At 37.6% G+C, this 19,556-nt stretch overlaps 1 protein-coding gene across 1 annotated transcript in view; it reads right to left on the reverse strand.

Moving 5' to 3' along the window:
• Window positions 1–16,675, reverse strand: part of LOC132148952 (protein TANC2-like) — a 166,690-nt gene extending 150,015 nt beyond the window's left edge. Inside the window, exon 1 of the mRNA XM_059557771.1 lies at window positions 16,323–16,675. The gene's annotated coding sequence lies outside the window, so the exon portion shown is untranslated. The remainder of the gene's footprint in view (window positions 1–16,322) is intronic.
• Between the last annotated feature and the right edge of the window lie 2,881 nt (window positions 16,676–19,556).

Genomic DNA, 19,556 nt, shown 5'->3' on the forward strand with positions numbered 1-19,556 from the left:
GAGTGTGTGAAGGTCATGTCTGAAGCTCAGTATCACAGCGCAAAACATTACAATTCTTATTTCTTGGTTTCATAAAGCAATGACTGGAACTGGAACACATTTTGAGTCTTTTTTGTCTTAAGCTGTGGTCACATTTACAGTGAATTTTCATGGGAAAAATCTAGTCATTTCAATAAGAATCCACATGATCAGGAATTTTGTGCAAGGCTGAAAGGTTTACTCACACAGATTTCACAACCGACCAACAGAAAGCTGCTTGGCTGCTACTGACAACAGACAATGAACCGGTTTTTGTGAGTGAAATTTCCCTGAAATTTTCCTAATGTGACCCCACTGTGAAAGTGAACATGAAATAAAATTGTACCTATTTCACGCTCCTGGTCTGAACAATGCATCAGCACTAGAGCTGAAACAACTAATCGATTTAATCGATTAAAAACGATTATCAAAATAGTTGTCAACTAATTTAGTCATCGATTAGTTGCTAAACAACTTTTATTTGCCGTAAGCGACTCATTTTGTGCATATTTTAAATCTGCGATGACCAAAGTGTGGCAGTAATGAGCCACCGCAGGTTTTATTCAGCCAGTTCAGCAGGAGAAGTAGCGAATAGCCAATAGCTGGCCTCGTTTTATGTCACGTGCTTCCCGAACTGTGTCTGCAGCATTCAGAGAGATGGTGGAGACCAGGCGGGAAGGAAGTCAACCGGAAGTTGAAGTCGGCCGCGTGTCGCCATCTTGTAGCAGAAATTCACTTGCGTTAGCATCCCATTGACTCCCATTCATTTTGTCGTCACTTTGACAGCGAATAACTTTACATCTGAGGCGTTTAAAGACTCCATTTATCCATTATTTATTTCTAAAGATACACGACAGTGTATAAAGGGCTCCATTACCTTCTATGTTACATTATGGCCCTGTAGAAACAGTTTTTGTAAAAATAGGCTAACAATTGCGTCATAACCACTCGACTCTCTGTCGCACAGTAGAGAAATTACCGTACAGACAGGAGGAGAAGCTCGCAGGCAATCGGGGAGATGTCAAGAGAGAAGCCCATAGATACAAGCCCTGGCGTTACATTTTAAAATACTATACAAAATAATTAATCAGAATACTTACTCCTGCTCACTCACGCCAAAGAACTCCCCGCTCAAGCTCGCCGTCTCTGCAAGATTAACGATGGCAGTTTGCACGCACAGCTACTAGAAGATTTACATCTGTCAGACAGGTTGCTGACGTCATCAAGCTTAGTTTGAGTCTGTGCGTCAGAAACGGAAGTGCTAAAAATCGCTAAAAATGGGCTTCACTTGTCTCAATTGAGTTCCAATGGGGTCGCTGTGTCCATTTCTTTTACTGTCTATGGTGGAGACAGACGGCAGTGGAGTAAGCTTGAGTAAGAAAAAGAAAAAAAGCGGAAGATCGAACGAAGTCATCCAAAGTGTGGGAGAACTTTACTTTGAGCCTTCAAAAAACTCTGCACTACTGAACTGTTTAAGACTTTTATTTGTGCAGATTCTCCAGTACAATGTTGTTTGCAAATGTTTAGTCGTAAAAGCTAATAACATTGCTTTTTAACAGTTAACATTTAAAGATTTACAAACATTTTCTGTTATCAGTTTGTCGTATACCAGTTCATAATTCAGTCTTGCAGCCTAATTATGACTGAATGAGAGAGGTAAATGTTTAAATGTATTTGAAGTGCACTTTTTTTAAAGTATTCACTGCTCTTTTTCACACAGCAGGTTTTTTGTGTCAATTATTTTTTTTTTTTCTGGACAACCTTCTGATGGATTTTACTTTAAAATGTGAGTTCCATTCAGGTTTCATGCCACTGGCACTTTATTCGAAGGATTGTTTACAATTTCACAGCATAAGCTATAAAGCTGTTTCCCAGGTATAAGTTGTGTGTTTACAGGAAAAAAATAATAAAATGCAATGTACTGCAAATTTATTCTGTTTTATTCTTATTCTTCGTGAAAATATTTTCTGAAAGATTCCTTAATAAGCTTTGTTCGGGATGTTAAACTACTTTAGGAGCCCTAAGGGACTGCCATGGTGAAAACATTATTTGAAATCTCCTTGTGAAATTTGCTAGAGTATGAGTCAGTGTTTTGATTGCAGAAGAGCTTGACAAAGGATTACTAACACATTATAAAACAAAACTCCAGGTATATTTTTGATGAGGATATGACAATGCAAAATGGTTAAAATCTCTAAAAGTCTATGTTGAATGATAAAGACCCTTTGTTAATAATTTAATTGGGAAAAATGGGCAAAACTAAAATATAAATGCATATATTTTGTATAAAATATAAATACAAATACATAAATATAAATATATAAAAAATTATATATTTTATATAAATTTTGTATAAAATATAATACATGTATATATATGTATTTATAAATACATATATAATACATAAAGATTAATCGATTAATCGTAAAAATAATCGACAGATTAATCGATTATCAAAATAATCGTTAGTTGCAGCCCTAATCAGCACATATTATTCCACAGGAAAAAAAATAATATTTTCTTGAATATCCCCTTTTTAAATGTCACATTATGCATGTAAACATGGTTGTTAGAGCCATTTCAATCTTCCCATTTCAAGGGCTCTTTTTAAACTAGTAAACTAATATGCCTAGTGCCTACTTCCCTACTAAACAGAATGTAAAGCACTTAAATAAGTAGTATGTTAAAATATGCAGTGTTCATAAACAATAGGCAAAACACCTGGATAATTTACTGCTCAGAAGTCAAATTAGTAGGAGTCATATTCAGAAATGATGGAAAATATTAACACTTCTGACACTGTAGATCACATGATAACGGCAATATGGTATATTTAGTACTACTAAAAAGAAATGTTGGGGTCATTCATATTTTTTAGTAAAACATGTATATATGCTTTATATAACTCTATATATAATTATATGACTCTAAATATAATTATATGATGATAATAAGAAATGCTTTTTGAGCAGCAAATCAGCATATTAAAATGATTTCTGAAGGATCATGTGACACTGAAGAAGACTGGAGTAATGATGCTGAAAACTCAGCTTTGATCACAGGAAATAATAACATTTTAAAATATAAAACAATTATATTAAATAGTTTTTTTTTACTGTATTTGATCAAATACAGAGTACAGATCTTGATTTGATCAAAAACATAAAATGTAGCGTTAACACACATGCATACTTAAAAATGCATTGTGTTACTTGAAAAGGAATTTTTAATTCAATGCATCACATACTCTGAATGTAGGCAAATTCAGAGACAACTAATGTGAAAAGAGCCCAGAGAGGGCAGAAAGAGGGGCATAGAATCGAATTAAGGTTTGGATTAAAACAGCCAAACATTCTGCAAGTATTTGCACAAACAAAGACACTCCCACACATCCTCACTCACTGATGTCCCCAGCTGGTCCAGGTGGTGATGGTATATTAGCACTAATGAATATGGGGAAAAAAAACTTGAATTAATGAGCTGCATATTAAAAGAATACCCTCAATTTCCACTAGTGACAGAAATGGATTTACATACACTGGTTTCACACATTTTCATAGTTTGAGAGAGGTGAACAATGGAAGATTCAGTAGGCAGAAAAGCAAAGACAAAGACTAACAACATCCACATCTTAATTGAAACATGTCAACACTTTCAAATGCAAAACAGAGCCTGTCGTTTAATAACCTATCTCCAGCCCTCCTAGACAGGGCAGCTACTGTGGCCTCAAGCAAAGGGGTCAAAGGTTACTGGACTGACATCTGCCACAACAATGACTCAGACTGTCTGACACAACAGACCAGTGCAGATTTACAGCACACATGTTTGAAAAGCCTCCACTTCTACTTTCTGCTCTGCTTGCTTAACTTCTGGTTTCAATGGCTGATTGTGGAGCTGTGGTCAAAACAAAGGACAAAAGAGCACTAAAACAGCGGCAATTATTTTTTCATCATCAGTTTAACGTCAGCCTTTTTTGATCAACAGCCTGAATCATGCGAGTCAGCAAATATAGAGGCACAACATCAGCAGAATAAGCAAACGTGAGATAAAATGCATGTCTGCCTAACAGATATTTGAAATCACAAGCCATCTGCTAGTAGTGACGCAAAATAAAGAAATCATTTGCGCAGTGATGCCATTTAATATTGCCCTAACAGACTGTTAATTATAAACATAAACATATAAACAAGTAGGCTAACTAAATAAAAAACCTCATATTATATATATATATATATATATTTATTATTATTATTTTATATTTTATATTATATTATTTTATTATGATATTATTATTATTTATTATTTATTTATTTGAGTAATATCATTATATATTATGTTGTTTGTTTTAATATTTAAATATTTTGTTTTAATAAAATTGTGCATAATGTGTAAAACATAATGTATAATATTTAAATTTAGTAGAAGGCTATTTTATTTAAAAGTACCATAAATGCCAATACATTTCCTGCATGTTCCAAACATCCTTTCATTTTTATTTTCATATATAATTTCAAATGATTCTCCAAGCTCTTAGTATAAAGTCAGAGTAGACAAGCTCTCTTGTCAGCAGCTGGAGCTCTGTGTGTAACATATATTAGACTTCACTCTGAACAAAGCTTCTTTGGGTGGTTGGTTTCTCTCAGCGAAAGCCTGTCAGATCAGAGACGGATCCAGCAGTTAACCTGCAGTCGCTGCAACACACTCTTGCAGAGGCGCATTCAACTTAACACCACATCGAGAAGGAGACGGTGTGTGCAATCAAGGAGAAGAAACCGAGTCATGGAGCCATCATATCAAATCAAAGAGCTCCAGTCTCCTTTTCCAATGAAGGTGACTGTACAGTAGGCCTGGTCTTTACAAAGACACAGCTAAATCTCCAACATTATCAAAGGAAGCTTGTTTCCCCTCACAGATGCTAAATGAGATATAAGGTCTATACATAATGTCTATGGTCAAAATACTGCTCTGGAAACACTGTGGTGATCATGTGGGAAGCACAGGTTTGAATAGATATCTCATATCTCATGATATTTGCCAAGAATTGTTATCTTAATCTACTTTCTCTGACAATAAAAAGAAATAAAAAGCCTGTTCAACAGGTTTAGAATTAGTAGTTAGGGTATTTCAAGTCACATGCTTGTGTTTACTTGTCTCAGCTGTTTATCCAGTCAAGAGGTGCTTCTCAAAGCAAACAGCACATGCTAACTAAGTAAACAAATACTTGTAGGTAGCTTGACTAGTGTCTGTGGTAGGACATTATCCAGATTAACTGGATTTATGTCGGTTATGTTGGACACTATGTCAATAAGAGGACTAAAGTATATTTATGGTAAAGTGCACTCAAGAAGGGAACAGAATACTAAGGCCATCCTTAAAAATATTCTTGTTTGCCGTAACCCGACCGACCCTGTCAATTATTATTATTTTTTTGCTTTTAGTCCGACCGACTTGCCGGTTGTACATTTGCGTTAAGACCAACCAATTTATTTATTTTTATTTTTTTACTCTTCAAACAACTAATGCAAAAGCAATAAAATAAGATTAATTATATTTTAGTAAGTATTGTAAATATATAAATTGAAGACTACGTTCTTTCTTTAAAAAAAAAAAAAAAACCATGACGTCATCTATGTTTACACAGATGTCACACTATGGCCTGTGCATTCACTTCATCTCATATTCTCATTTATTGTTAGAGTCAACGGTTCACGCTTGGTAATGATGGCTGCGGCTGCAGTAAACAAAATGTTCGCGGTCACTGTTCAAAGTCATACGGGTTCGGGCAACATCATACATCTAAAAAATTAATTAAAACTGCTCGACACCGCTTTAAATTGGCACGAAGTTCTGGAAAAACTGTGCCCAGATCTTTTTCCATACCTTCTCCCGTCTAGTCTAAAACTTCGAAAATCTATTGCATGAATCGATTGGATCAACCAACACAAGTTTTGAAAATGAAAATAGGTGAATTGATTTTAACGGCCTTCTCTCGGAGCGCGTCCATTTTTTTTTTTTGGAACACGCGTCACACAGCAACTGCAGCTTCGGACACACACGCATATCAGCAAATAATACTTCTGCACAATGTTTCTCTTTTTACAACAGAAATGTGAATTCTGCCGGTATTCAGACAGTCTCATGTATACAGATACAGATTCGGGCTAGAATCGCCGTATGCGATTTGTTGTTGTTGACATTTCTAATCGTAAACACAGCCATGTTGAAGCCTGCAGTAAATGTTTTGCATTGTTATGGCAGCCCATTCTGCTTATTGTTTTTCGAAAATGTTGCTCTCCTAGGGCTGGACGATTAATCGAAAAATAATCAAAACCGAAATTCATAACCTCTAACCGACTTAATTTTCCCATGTCGGTTATTTCATTTTTTTAATCCTGTTAACACTTCCCCCTTAAAAGTATACTACCGTGTGTGTAGCCACATGACTCTGCTCTCCAGTCAGTGGCATAAAAGCAAAACACGGAGGTGAACGCCGGTTCAACACATAGTGATGGCGCGTGAGCGGTGAGCCTTGCGTCTTCACTAAACTTTGTCAGTTGTATTTGTTTTATGGTTTGGACATTCAAGCGATTCGATGAATGGATGTGTATTCTTATATCGAGCTCCCATGTTCGCGCAGCTGCATTGTGGCACGAACACTCATATAAACAGTAGCTGTGAAGATCGTGCGCGCACAGAGGAACACAGAAACTAGTTGTCAGCGCTGTCCTGTGATTTGTCACTAAAGTAGCTTAGAATCTCAAAACTTATTATAGCATGTTTGTGTGCAGCGCACATGAAGCACAAGCGCGTGCATAGAGAGCAGCAGTCGGCGGTTGCGCTGCAGGTTCCCGGTTTGTGTCCGTTCTCGGACTGTTCTGTGTATTTTAACTGTAGAAAAGGTTGTTCCGAGTCGAAACTACGATACAGAAAACTACATCAGTATATCATCATAAACGCAGCTGTTTTTGTCTTACGTGAACATAAACAGATGAGAAAGAAAACACACATGTACAGTATTTTTGCTCAAAGAGACAACAGCCTAATAAACGCGCTGCCTATCATTAATGTTAATCAAAGAACAAAAGAAAATCATTCACTGATCTTGACTGAATATATTTAATAACTTTACTTGATTAATCTTTATTTTATTTATAAAAAGAAAACTATGCAGTGTTTTTAAACTTTTAATTACAGTTTCTGTACCTGAAATTTAGTTTAGTTGTATTTATTTATGATATTGCTTATTGATTTGTTTGTTCCTTTCTTATTACTGACCTATCTTATTACTTGTCTTTAACACTTTAATATTTGAAATTTATATTAATCTAGTTGTTTTTGCTATGGTAATTTTTTTTTAATCACAGGCAAAATTCCTTTTGCAGTGTTTTGTAGGCTGCTTATTTTTGCTCATGTTATTCAGCTGCAACAGAATGCTTTGTAAAAATGTTTGACATCTAAATGTTTGACTTAATTTTTTTTATACTGGATTTTTTTATCTTATTGGAATCGAAACTAGGAATCGATAAGAATCGGAATCGATAAAATTCAAACAATACCCAACCCTAGTAAGAAATTTTATGAACATAGATAAAATAACTGCTGATAGTCAATCATATTTACAGTACAAACCTTGTCAGTGAACTATGAGGGCAAAAAAAACAAAACTGAAACAAAATAATCGTTCATTAATCGTAATCGAGGTAAAATGTTCAATTAATCGAGGTTTTGATTTTAGGCCATAATCGTCCAGCCCTATGCACTCCTGTTTGTCATTGTGCACGTTTTTTTTTATTTTTTTTATTCTGGATAACTTTATCACTCGCACCGACTAAACGACGTGGGAGTTGAGCGCGCCTTCTCCACTGAAATTCTGCACGTAACTTCACGCCAATAAATCATCAGAAATATTGGTCTTTACCAATATATTGAATCTTTACATTTTTCCTGCCTGTTGTCCGTGGGTTAGGGCTGCACGATATTGGGAAAAAATTACATTGCGATATTTTATTTTTCTGCGATATACAGGCCCGTCGCGACAAGGCAGGCAAACCAAGCAATTGCTTGGGGCCCCGAGCTGGCCTGGGGCCCCAAGACAACGACTGGTTAAGAATAAAATGCAACGACACTGTGTGAGCGCCCCTTTGATCGTCAATGCAGTAACGTGTAATGACACTGTTATCGGGATCCCCCTTAAGGGGGCCCCTCTCAGTAGTCGCTGACAGCAGCCAGCCAACCACGTGATCTCTGCTGCCGGCAAAATACAAAACCTCCTCGGCAGTCATGAAGCGGAATTATGCTTCAGGAAGCCAGAAGAGAAAGGAAGAGGGGGATAAGAAAAAAACAAGATAGTGGTAAGTGATAAATTACACTGGATAAAATAGCTCTACTTGTCAGTCTTGTAAAAATGGTGTAATTTTGCAGCAGGTAGGCTAGCAAAAATATGTTTATGTTAGCTACCTGCCTGACGGCAAATGCTGCTTGTAACGAACAGTTTTTTTCGAACGGAAGGAATATGGTTACTGTAATATGTTTTTTAACTGGATAAGGAAGACGCAGAACAGAAATTTTGTTTTGATTTGAGGGCGCGGGCAAACATAAAGAGAACGTCGTGGCGTGTGTCGATTGCAAGATAGAGCTGGTATACCACAACTAGGGCCCTATGAATCCAGTCATAAAAACGGAATTTACAGTTTAACGCAGAATGACACGTAATTTGCCAAATTTTGAATGAATTAATTAAAAATAGGTCATAGCACTTACATCAAATCACGATATGGACTAATATCTGTAAATATTAAGCCGGAACAGTCTTTTTAAATATGAACCCTGAATGTTCTGCGTGTCTGTGTTAATGAATGTAGCAGAAGCGCGTCTTCCTTTATCACACACACTGAAGCGCGCGTGACGCTCGCGGTGATTTCAGCGTCTGCTGTCTCACTAAATAAGGACGTGAACACATGAACAACATTTCCAGAACTGCACTGAGAGTCACTTCATGAGCATTTGACTGTTTGATTTGAGTAAAACTAGTGTCACATCACATACACAGAACTGTAAAGGTACGTCAACCTGTCAAAATAAAAGTCCTGTTTTAGACAAGTATTTGCCAGAGATGTATTACTATTGTTCAGCAGAATGTACATAGCCTACTACTAAAAAAACAAACATTATTATTATTTTTTTTTTTTTAAGGTTTAATCACACAAAATTTCTTCCATGTTTTATTTTTAATAGTAAATCCCCTTTGTTTACCAAAAAGTTAAGTTTGCTTAATTTTCAATAATTAAAATATAAATATAAATTAAATTAATATTTTGTGTTTAATGTTTAATGTGCATCTCAGAAAATGCTTTATTTAAAACCCCAACCGAATGGCACTTAAATGCACTTAATTCATCTGTCAACTTTATTTTCATTGTTCACAGTACAAGTACAGACAGAGAAACAATGGATAATAATTAAATGTTTATTTTTGATGTATGCATTGCATTCTATGCATTTAAAAATAAAAATAAAAATTTTTTCTAAAAAAGGAAACTTTTTAAGAGATCCAGGAGTCTTATTTTCTCTTGCATATTTAATATTGCACTTTAATTAAACGCACAGTATGGAATTTTTGGCCACCAGGGGTCATCAATCAAAATAATAACATAAGACGTTTAACTGAGGCCGGCGACACACTGGATGCGTGGGGCAAGCATCTCAGCTGCGTGGCGTGTCAGTTTTTAATTCGGCTCCCATGTTAATAGGTTAGAGCTTGCAGACTGCCTATGTGAGCCGCGTGTGCTTGCTAGAAATAGAACCGACGCCTATTTTTCACGCGACACGCACGCGTGTTGGAAGCGTTTCCAGGCAAAATATAATAGGAAAATATGTTTATATGTAATTTTGAACACAAATACATATTAATTCATGACATTTTGATGTTTGAAGTCTATAGGTTGACATAAATTCAGATATAAATGTAATTTAAAAAATAAATAATTATCGATTTTCAAATATTGCACCTGTCAAACATCGTCTATTTTGCCGTCAATACTGTTGACGGTGTCCTTTATCAGTAGGCTTTATATTTATGTTCAACATGAAGTATAGATATTGTTGTCATGAAGACAAGAGCCTGGTCTGTCAGCGGTCTCCCTTCACCTACAGCAGCAGCAGCCTAGTATTTTGACAATCACGTCTTTTCGAACGGAGAGATATATGAATTATCAGACCCCTATCAAATCAATATTCCATCTAGCCAGTAGTAATATATGTATAAACACAATATATGTTAAAAAAGCTACTTTATCCAGCTAGATATAGAACACATCTAGATTTACATTATACTCTACATGAGAGCTAGTCCGTCTGCGTTTTACACAAAACATCATCGTTTCACAAAATATACGGATAGATATAGTTAGCTGAATGGATGCATACCTGTTTATTAGAATGCAAACATCTCTCTGTAGTTTCAGCTTGTCACGAAGCTCTCTCTATCTTGGAAATGCAACTCCAATATTTACCCGTGTCTCGTTTCTTCTTCGTCCCAAAACCTTCTCAGGTCATTTATTTCACCCGTACGTTTGCGCTTCACAGAACGTGCAGGCAAAGCATAATCATGATCCATAACTAAGTTATTGATTGAAGTATAAATACGAATATAAATATAAACAATCGTCTCGTCTTTGCTTCTGTTCACCTTTCTATTTGGCGGTTCCGCAGGAAGTTAGATAAACTAGAGGGGTCAAAGTTTATATGACGCCATAGACGGGCGACAAAACGGAAATAAAGAAACGTGCCGTGTCTTCTAATTAAACTATAATTTTCTCTGGATTTGAAAGTTCGTGGAAACTTTCGGGATAATGTAAGTACACAACTAAAAAATATATATAACATAGATATAGTGATATCTGCTATTTTTAAAGCAGAAAAATTACATATTGCGCCTTTAAGCAAAAACACATTTTATCCGATTACTCGATTAATCGATGGAATTTTTGGTAGAATACTCGATTACTAAAATATTCGATAGCAACAGCCCTAGATGAAAGTGGCATAGCAAATAGCATGCTATACTATTCCACCGTGATAATCTATTTACCAAATGGGGGTTAGGAAAACCACACAATAAATTCCATGCATCAAACATTAGCTTGGGATGTTTTTAAGCATTGGTAGTGAAAGCAGCTGCCTGCATCCCTTCCCTTCTAATATCAAAATATGGAAATGCTAACATATCTTTAAGTTTTCGGTAAACTTTATAATAAGAAAAAATACTGTTTGCTAACAGTTAAATGACAATTTACTAAAGATTAATTAACTATCAATTTACCATCTATTAACGATTGTTATTATAAAGTGTCTACCATCTAACTTAGTTAGCAACTATGGTTTTGGGAAACGCACTCCCTGAGCTGTTAATAGTGACCTCTTTCAATATGCTAACAGTGAAATGGTAAAACGCACTTCACAGGTAATTTCAAATTTTTTTTCAATTATTTTCCCAGCTACACCATCAACTTCATCCTCAACATCAACAGATGCATCATTTCTCAGTGCTGATGTTTCCTCTATATAGCCAAGGTACCACAAGCTCTATAATTATAGCTGATATTCTGCACAGCCCAGAGTTTAAACTGATAAGTGTGTGCTGTCATATTATTAGAAAAAAAAACTGTGCAAATCACTATTGAATTCCCACCAAACTATTTTTTTCAAGCAGTATTTGCACTGTAAACCTTTTTTATTTATATAAAGTGTGGGTGAACTTAAACTGTATGGCTATGCTGTGGTTCCTGTAGGCTTTGCGTGCGTGCGGGGGGTCAGGGGGCCTCTATGTCCATTTTGCTTGGGGCCCCCAAATTCCTTCAAACGGCCCTGGCCTCTCTCTCTCTCTCTCTCTCTGTACTGTATTTTTTTTTACATTGAAACTTGAAAAACAAAAATATAGACCTACCTACCGACCCTTTTTTTTTTTTTTTTTTTTAATTGACTGTTACTACAAACCAAATATTTTAAGGATGGCCTAACTTTCCATTTAACAGGGAGGAAGTGTGGGAACTGCTGGATGGTGTTCATGAAGAAATAGGGAAAGTTAAACAGGTTGTTGAATTTATAAGGTGTACAAACCTGACTCGTTAGGCAAATATACAAGGCAAATGATGTGGCTTCAGTTGAAGGTGATTGTATTCACACTCGTTCCCTTGTGAACAAGTGGTCTGGTCACCTTTAGTCAACAATGAACTTTTGTTTAAAGAAATAATCCACCCATTATTAGTTATTTACCCACCCTCATGTTGTTCCAAACCAGTATGACTTTCTTTTTTTCAAACAAAATTTGAGTTTTTGAGTAAAATATCTCACCACTCCTTTGAATATATTGCGATATATTGAGTGATTATAGGCTGTCAAGCTCCAAAATAAGGTATATGAAATGCCCCAAATAACTTGTGTACTGTACTATATTCCAAATAGCTTTGTGTGGAAAAACTTTAAAAAAATTTAAAGGGATAGTTCACCCAAAAACAAAAATTCTGTAATTTATTTGTTCCAAACCTGCAGGACTTTCTTCTGTGGAACACAAACGAATATATTTTGAAGACCGTTTAGGTCCAAACAAAACTGGACCCCATTGACTTTTATTGTATGGAGAAAAAAAAAAATGTTTACAAAATGTCTCCTTTTGTGTTCCATGGGAGAATGAAAGTCAGACAGGTTTGGAATTACATGAGGGTGAGCAAATGGTGACAGAATTTTCAGGTTTTTATACACCGATCAGACATTAAAACATAACCTTCCATATTACAACTACACATTTTTCAGATGATCTTTCTGCAAAACATCAAATTATTGATGACGATTAACCTATAGCAAATGAGACTGGAACCTTTTAAGTCATTATATGTTCATCTATGAATGTTTTCCTTGAATTATAGTGACAATTAAGGTCAGTTTAGCTTGCTTCTGTGTTCCTGAAGCAAATGTTATAGTTGGATCCAGCATATGAAAACCAAATGTCAAGCTTTACATACAAGATGCCCTAAAACAACAATTAATTATCTAACACCAAGACCAATAACAGCCAAACCAAAAAGGGAAAGTCAATGAGTTGAGCTTTATCAAGCACTACAACACACAAACGTAAGAGTTTTTTTTATCTCCCTGACTAATATAAACAAATGGTCTCAGGAAGTGTCCTGGGTATGAACTATGGACAAAATAACCCAGATGTTTTCTTAATGAAAACTCCTTTGTGCCTGGTCTCCATGGAACAAACTAACCAATGCTGGCCTGAACGCTGGGATAAACTGACAGAAGACAATGGCACGGCAGTGAGCCAAAACAAACATAGATCCTGCAGGCTGGCCCTGATTTGATGACCCAGACTTCCTCAGTCACTTTGCAGCTACATCGCTGATATCAGTAAGAGCGGAGTACAACTGACAAATAGGTTAATTAAATCATACCCACAGGAATGCATGAGAGAAATTAAAAAAGAAGAGTCTGAAGACAGACCTCAGAGGCTCCCCGGGAGTTCAGGATCAGGGTGATTTGGGAGTGAGTAACTTTTCCCAACAACAGACCATAGCAAACACAGTCTACTGGAAAAGATGTATCTGGTGGGTTTCAGCTGCACATACAGCTGCACACCACACTAAGCTGCCCTACATCTGCTGCTTCTCACATAATTAAGGTGACCCTGTCCTGGAGAGCAAAACTTCAGGGACTAAACTCCATCTATTCACCACAGGGCTGTCCTTCTGTTTCACAGACCTCACCTTACTGTACATTTGCAGACTCTAGAATTTTGAACAAACACTACAAACATTTTGTATTAGTCAACACAGACAAATTTGATTTATGAAATTCCAAATGGTATTCACTACTAAAAGAAATGTTTGGTTTAACTTGAAGAAATTATGACAGATTGTGGAGTACAATGTACTTCTTAAAGTGAAAACAATAATAATTTAATGAATACCAGAATTTTTCATCTGTGTTTTAATTCAAAAAGTAAACCTTTGTTGTGCAAGACTCCTTTTTGATTATTACAATTTACTGAACTATTGAAAAGGAATCCAGAAAAATTAAAACAGAAAAAACTGAATTTGGGGGAAAAAAATAATATGGATTTCATAGGTCCTTACAAAAATATACAATAAAGCTCATTGGGGGGCTTTATCGAACCTGGACCCAAAAGCATCCTGGCTACGATCATATGGCAAGCAGAGAAACAATGTGTGCATGGCCAAGTGCAGCAAAAAAGGCAGAAAACAGACCCCATAAAAGGTGCGGAAGCTTCAAAGACACAAATGTTAAAGAGCAACACCTGGCATGCTTGCCTTTGTGGTGACTTGTTGCCTTGGTGACGGGCTTTCCTGTCTGATACTCGAAAAACCAGCCGATGATGCAGGATGCTCATTTTAAATTATTACAATGAGATTATGCCAAAATTTTCTCATAGATAACTATACAGGACATTCAACATAAGCAAGACTGCAGGCGAGAGCACAGAAAAAATACTAGCATGCTTTAATGGCTGCTAGGTTTCAAGAGCTTCAAATAATTCTTCTAAAGTTGCGTACAGAAAGTGATGAAAGAAACATCTCCAAGATTTGATCTCAAATGTGGCAACACTATTTGTCATGTGAGGTCAAAACAATATGGTCTGAAATTAACTTTGGGAAAACCAATTTAAACGCTGTCAAACCTAACAGTTTCTCTTGGCACTTCATGCTTCCTTAAATTTTGAATTGAATTTCACTTGTCTTGCGGTTGAAATGCAGCGTATAAGAAAATATACCTGTCAATTACCTCCTCTCTCCAAAACAAGAGCAAAAGTTCTCCTACTTCACTGTTGTTTGATTATGGACCCCTGGGCCAATTCATCCTGCACTCACACACTATACTGGCCAGCCGGTGAATCAATTTGCAGTGTTTAATTATGATTGGGTGATTTTCTCAGCTGATGCCCCCCAACCCAGGAAAGACATTTCTCATGTCGTTGCTTGAGTTGAGACCCCAAAACCCAGATGGCACACAAAAATCCCTAGTCACTTCTCCACAGCTGCTATTTTGGACAGCCAATGATGCAGAAATTATTATTATATTGAGCACACTAATCACTTGTAAGAACGTGTGTATGAGCCTTAACACCTTTTTTTTTTTCTTTTTTTTTTTTTACAAAGTGTAGGGATCATTTTGGATTATGTATCAAAGCAAAATCTCTGTGAAGAAGGGATAACAGTCTATAAACATAAACGACACTCACATGAGGTATGAAATTAAAAGCCTGTGTTGGAATAAGGATATTATGTTAAAAACTACAATCAACCAGTTATGGCTAGAAGAGCCATCATCAAGATGTGCTTATGGGCCAATGAGAAGTTTAGATAAATTCTTTGGCACTCAAGTTCAAAGTGCGACACCACACCTGGCAAAGTCTCCTTAACATTAGAGTGGTAGTAAAACAGGTGATCTGCTGCATGAAAGATGCCAAGGCCAGGAACATCAATACACATTTGTGAATTGAATTCCCACATTGTGCCCCAGTCAATGCTGATGCAGAAGAAATGGTGCTTTTCTATTCGCCGCATGGAATCTGCATGCATTAGCAATAAATGTATGCAATAATGATGGGCTGCACATAAGGAGGGTTTCCCACCCCAAAGTCCGGTGAGATGAGAAGAAGAAGAAAAAAAGAAAACCACACATTCTCTGGAATAATAACAAATCAAGGCTTGCCAGGCCCCTATGTAATATTAGGATATTTAAACAAATAATAACAGGAACCAGAAGAACTGGAAAGCCCAATGATTTGTTTACACGCTGTTATAACAATAATGCACTCATCTGAATTAGTATAAATGCCTTGGAATAACATGCAAATTTGTATGTATATAGCCTAAAATAAATATGTATGTTTCTCTATATGTATCTATCCATCACTCTAAAAATGATGTACACACATGCATACATACAAACACACGCACGCACACACAATACAATAAATGTTTTTAAACAATAAATAAATAACTCAACGAATTGATGAACGCACCAAACCTGCCATGCGTCTGTGCCACACAGTGCACGCGCAACACTGTTGCCAATCAAGATCCATGCAAGCATTTCAAAGGAGAGACGCTGGAGCTGAAAGTCTGTCAAAGCAGCAGTCCGCTCCTACTCATAACGCTGGACATAAACAGGATGGTTCATTGGTTCATCAAATAAGATGAACGCCGCTCGGAATCGACATGTAACCGTCGCCCATTTCACGTCAATGTTATATTATATTGTCATTAGGAAATTAAACCTACCCGTTATGTTCATATGCAGTCGTGTGGATGTGGATCTGCTGTTCTTCTGCGCTGGGGTCCGTGTATTGGGAAGCGCTAGAGATGAATAACACCTTCGCCAAGTCTAAACGCTTCGTCCTTCGGTGTTCCTTTCCCATCAAACAGTAATTCCTGATTTTCGTGCGTACCAGTCAGCATGTAGCATATGTAAAGGATTTGAGATCAGAAGATCACCATAAATCAGGATTGCGGCCGCAAACGGAATAACCAGTGTCTCTATCAACTGTAGCGACGCGGTTCTGCTACTGTATCGTATGAGGAAGCCGTGCGCATACGGGTGCTCTGCAACAGCTCGCTTCTGCGCGTGGAGGGCGGAGTTATTATCCATTATTCATGAGGAGGCGGGGAATACGTCTGCCTCCCGGAGAAGGGTTGGACTCCTGTTCTCCAAACCTATGATGATGCAGAATAGTAAATTATAGATGACTGCTTACTTTTACACCATGTTTCAGTATTTTTTTACAGCTTTTTTCTCCTTTATTGAGTTTCTAAATTATATAAATTATAAGAAATGTAAAATATAAAATAATTATAAAATTGTGAATTTTCTGTTGTGAACAGTATTTATTTGTTTGTTTGTTTGTATACGTTTATCAAATAATAACTGAAAATCCACCCAACCATAAAAAAGGGACTGGCATATTAAGGATAGGAATGTGTCTACATCAAATGTGTTGTTTAGTCTGGGTTTTTTTTGTTTGTTTGTTTTTTAATCTTATCTGATCTTCTGTTGTTTAAACTTGCCTATGGGCATCAAAACCCAAATCAGGATTACTGTACATCCTGTTTTCCAGGTGATATCTGACACTTAACATTTAAGGATGAAAAAGGTATTAATGGATTATAGACTATCCTATAATTTACAACACTTTCTGAATAGTTAAGGACTGACAGTTGTAAATGGAAATCCTTGGCATTTTTGAGGAATCTGTTGATTGCCCATTCGATGGTCCTTTCCCCCATGTGCTGTATAGTTGAGTCAAAAAATCTTTGTGTACATTTTTTAAAACATGTTCAGACTGATTGAATGAGAACAGGCTAATGTTCTGAATTCTGGTAATTATCTTGATCAAAGGATAAAACACTAGAGAAAGAATGCAGTAAACTTTTTTTTCTCAGTACAGTGCTGCCTCTGAGGGCATAAGGCCATATATGGATTTTATGAATATGCTCCTTATACCTTTTTAAGAAATTCTGTATCCCTAGAACACAATGAAACCACGTGGACCTTCTCCAACGAACAAGCCAAGGTGGCTTTCGTGTTGACACTGCTCACTGGGAGGTCGGCATTATGGGGAACGGCGGTTGGGAGAATCAAGATCCATGCTGCGCCTCGTTCCAGACACTCTCCGCTGAGATGAAGCGGGTCTTTGATCGAGCTGTCGCCGGGAGAGAGGCGGCTAGGAAGCTAGCCGAATTACGTCAAGGAGAGAGATCAGTTTCAGACTTTTCTATCGAGTTCCACACCCTGGCGGTGGAGTGAAATTCTGTATCCCTAGAACACAATGAAACCACATGAAAAAGCCAAGCTTCTACTGAACACTGTTTTACTTTAAGCATCACTATCACGTAAGTGAAAATTCTTATGTATTCATTTATATGTAGGCAGTATTTCATCCAAAATACAAAGACAAGGTGACAAAGACAAAATGACAAAGAGCATAACACATGCTTTAAGAACTGTAAGAATCATAATCTGATTCTCACTAATGTGATTCAGATTAAAGATGGAAAACTAGACCTGCTGCCCACATCTAACCCGCTTTGAAGAATACAGATCTTAGATGGCTCTGGCAAGGTGAGACGAGGTCTGTCGGATGCACTGGACAAAGCATTGACAAAGAAAGAACCTAATGTGAAATAGATTCGATTTCCAGTTGCTTAGTGCCAACACTTAATTGAGTAAAACTCTAACTGCTCTGATTGATATGTCAACTGGATGGGTTTTCTGGCAGAATCTCTGAGACATTACACACACTGAAATGGCTACTAAATGGAAACGAATTTAATGCAGAAAACAAAATGTTTCTGTCACGGTTCATGAATGGACCATTTCCTGTTCGTCTCATGTTACGTCATGTTGATTGTTTCATGTGGGTGTTACCAGCAGCTGCAGCTCATTCCACCAGCCTACTAAATGCCCTGTCTTTCGTCTCTTGTTTGTCAGATCGTCGTTTGAGGTCCTCCGTGATTCTTGTCTGTGTTCCATCTGCTCAGCTACGTTTGTGTCTTGTTCCTGTTCGGTCGCTATTGGAATTACCAGTCATCATACGGATCCCTCACCATCACCCACCTGCGCACTCTATCTCCTCCTCACCAGTCTGTGCTACCATCGAGGTCCCTGCATCACCCACCATCAACCCAGCCTGGCAATACTTCTCTAATAAACATCATTTACTTGCAACTGCTTCCTGTCCTTAATTCGAAAGTGACAGAACGATCTGATCACCCATGGAAGCAGCGAGTAACCCATCATCGGCACTGGAAGAGTTCCTCAGCACCAGTGCTCGAAGGATGGACTCCCAGGAACGGAATCTTAACGACACTGGTCGCGCTGTTCAGGTTTTGGTGGCGCAGGTGTCCGAGCTCACCCAGCAATTACAGCTTCTGCGAGCCCCCACTGCGCCACTCACACCGCCCGTTCCTCCCACACCATCGGAGACCCACTCCCAGCCGGAACCATGCCTTTCTATTCCGGAAACCTACTCGGGTGAGCCGAATTTCTGTAGAGCTTTCTTAACACGATGCGATATGCACTTCTCTCTTCAACCCAGGACCTTCTCCAACGAACAAGCCAAGGTGGCTTTCGTGTTGACACTGCTCACTGGGAGGTCGGCATTATGGGGAACGGCGGTGTGGGAGAATCAAGATCCATGCTGCGCCTCGTTCCAGACACTCTCCGCTGAGATGAAGCGGGTCTTTGATTGAGCTGTCGCCGGGAGAGAGGCGGCTAGGAAGCTAGCCGAATTACGTCAAGGAGAGAGATCAGTTTCAGACTTTTCTATCGAGTTCCGCACCCTGGCGGTGGAGTGCCAATGGAACGAGGAGGCGCAGTGGGACATGTTCCTGCATGGGCTGGCTGACCGCGTCCAGAGGGAGATCTACGCCCTGGACCTTCCGACCTCACTCAATGGGCTCATTGAGCTGGCACTGAGGGTAGATGCACGACTAACACGAGTAGAACGACGTAACCTA

This window comes from Carassius carassius, chromosome 9 (genome assembly GCF_963082965.1).
Source record: "Carassius carassius chromosome 9, fCarCar2.1, whole genome shotgun sequence".
Lineage (NCBI taxonomy): Eukaryota > Metazoa > Chordata > Actinopteri > Cypriniformes > Cyprinidae > Carassius > Carassius carassius.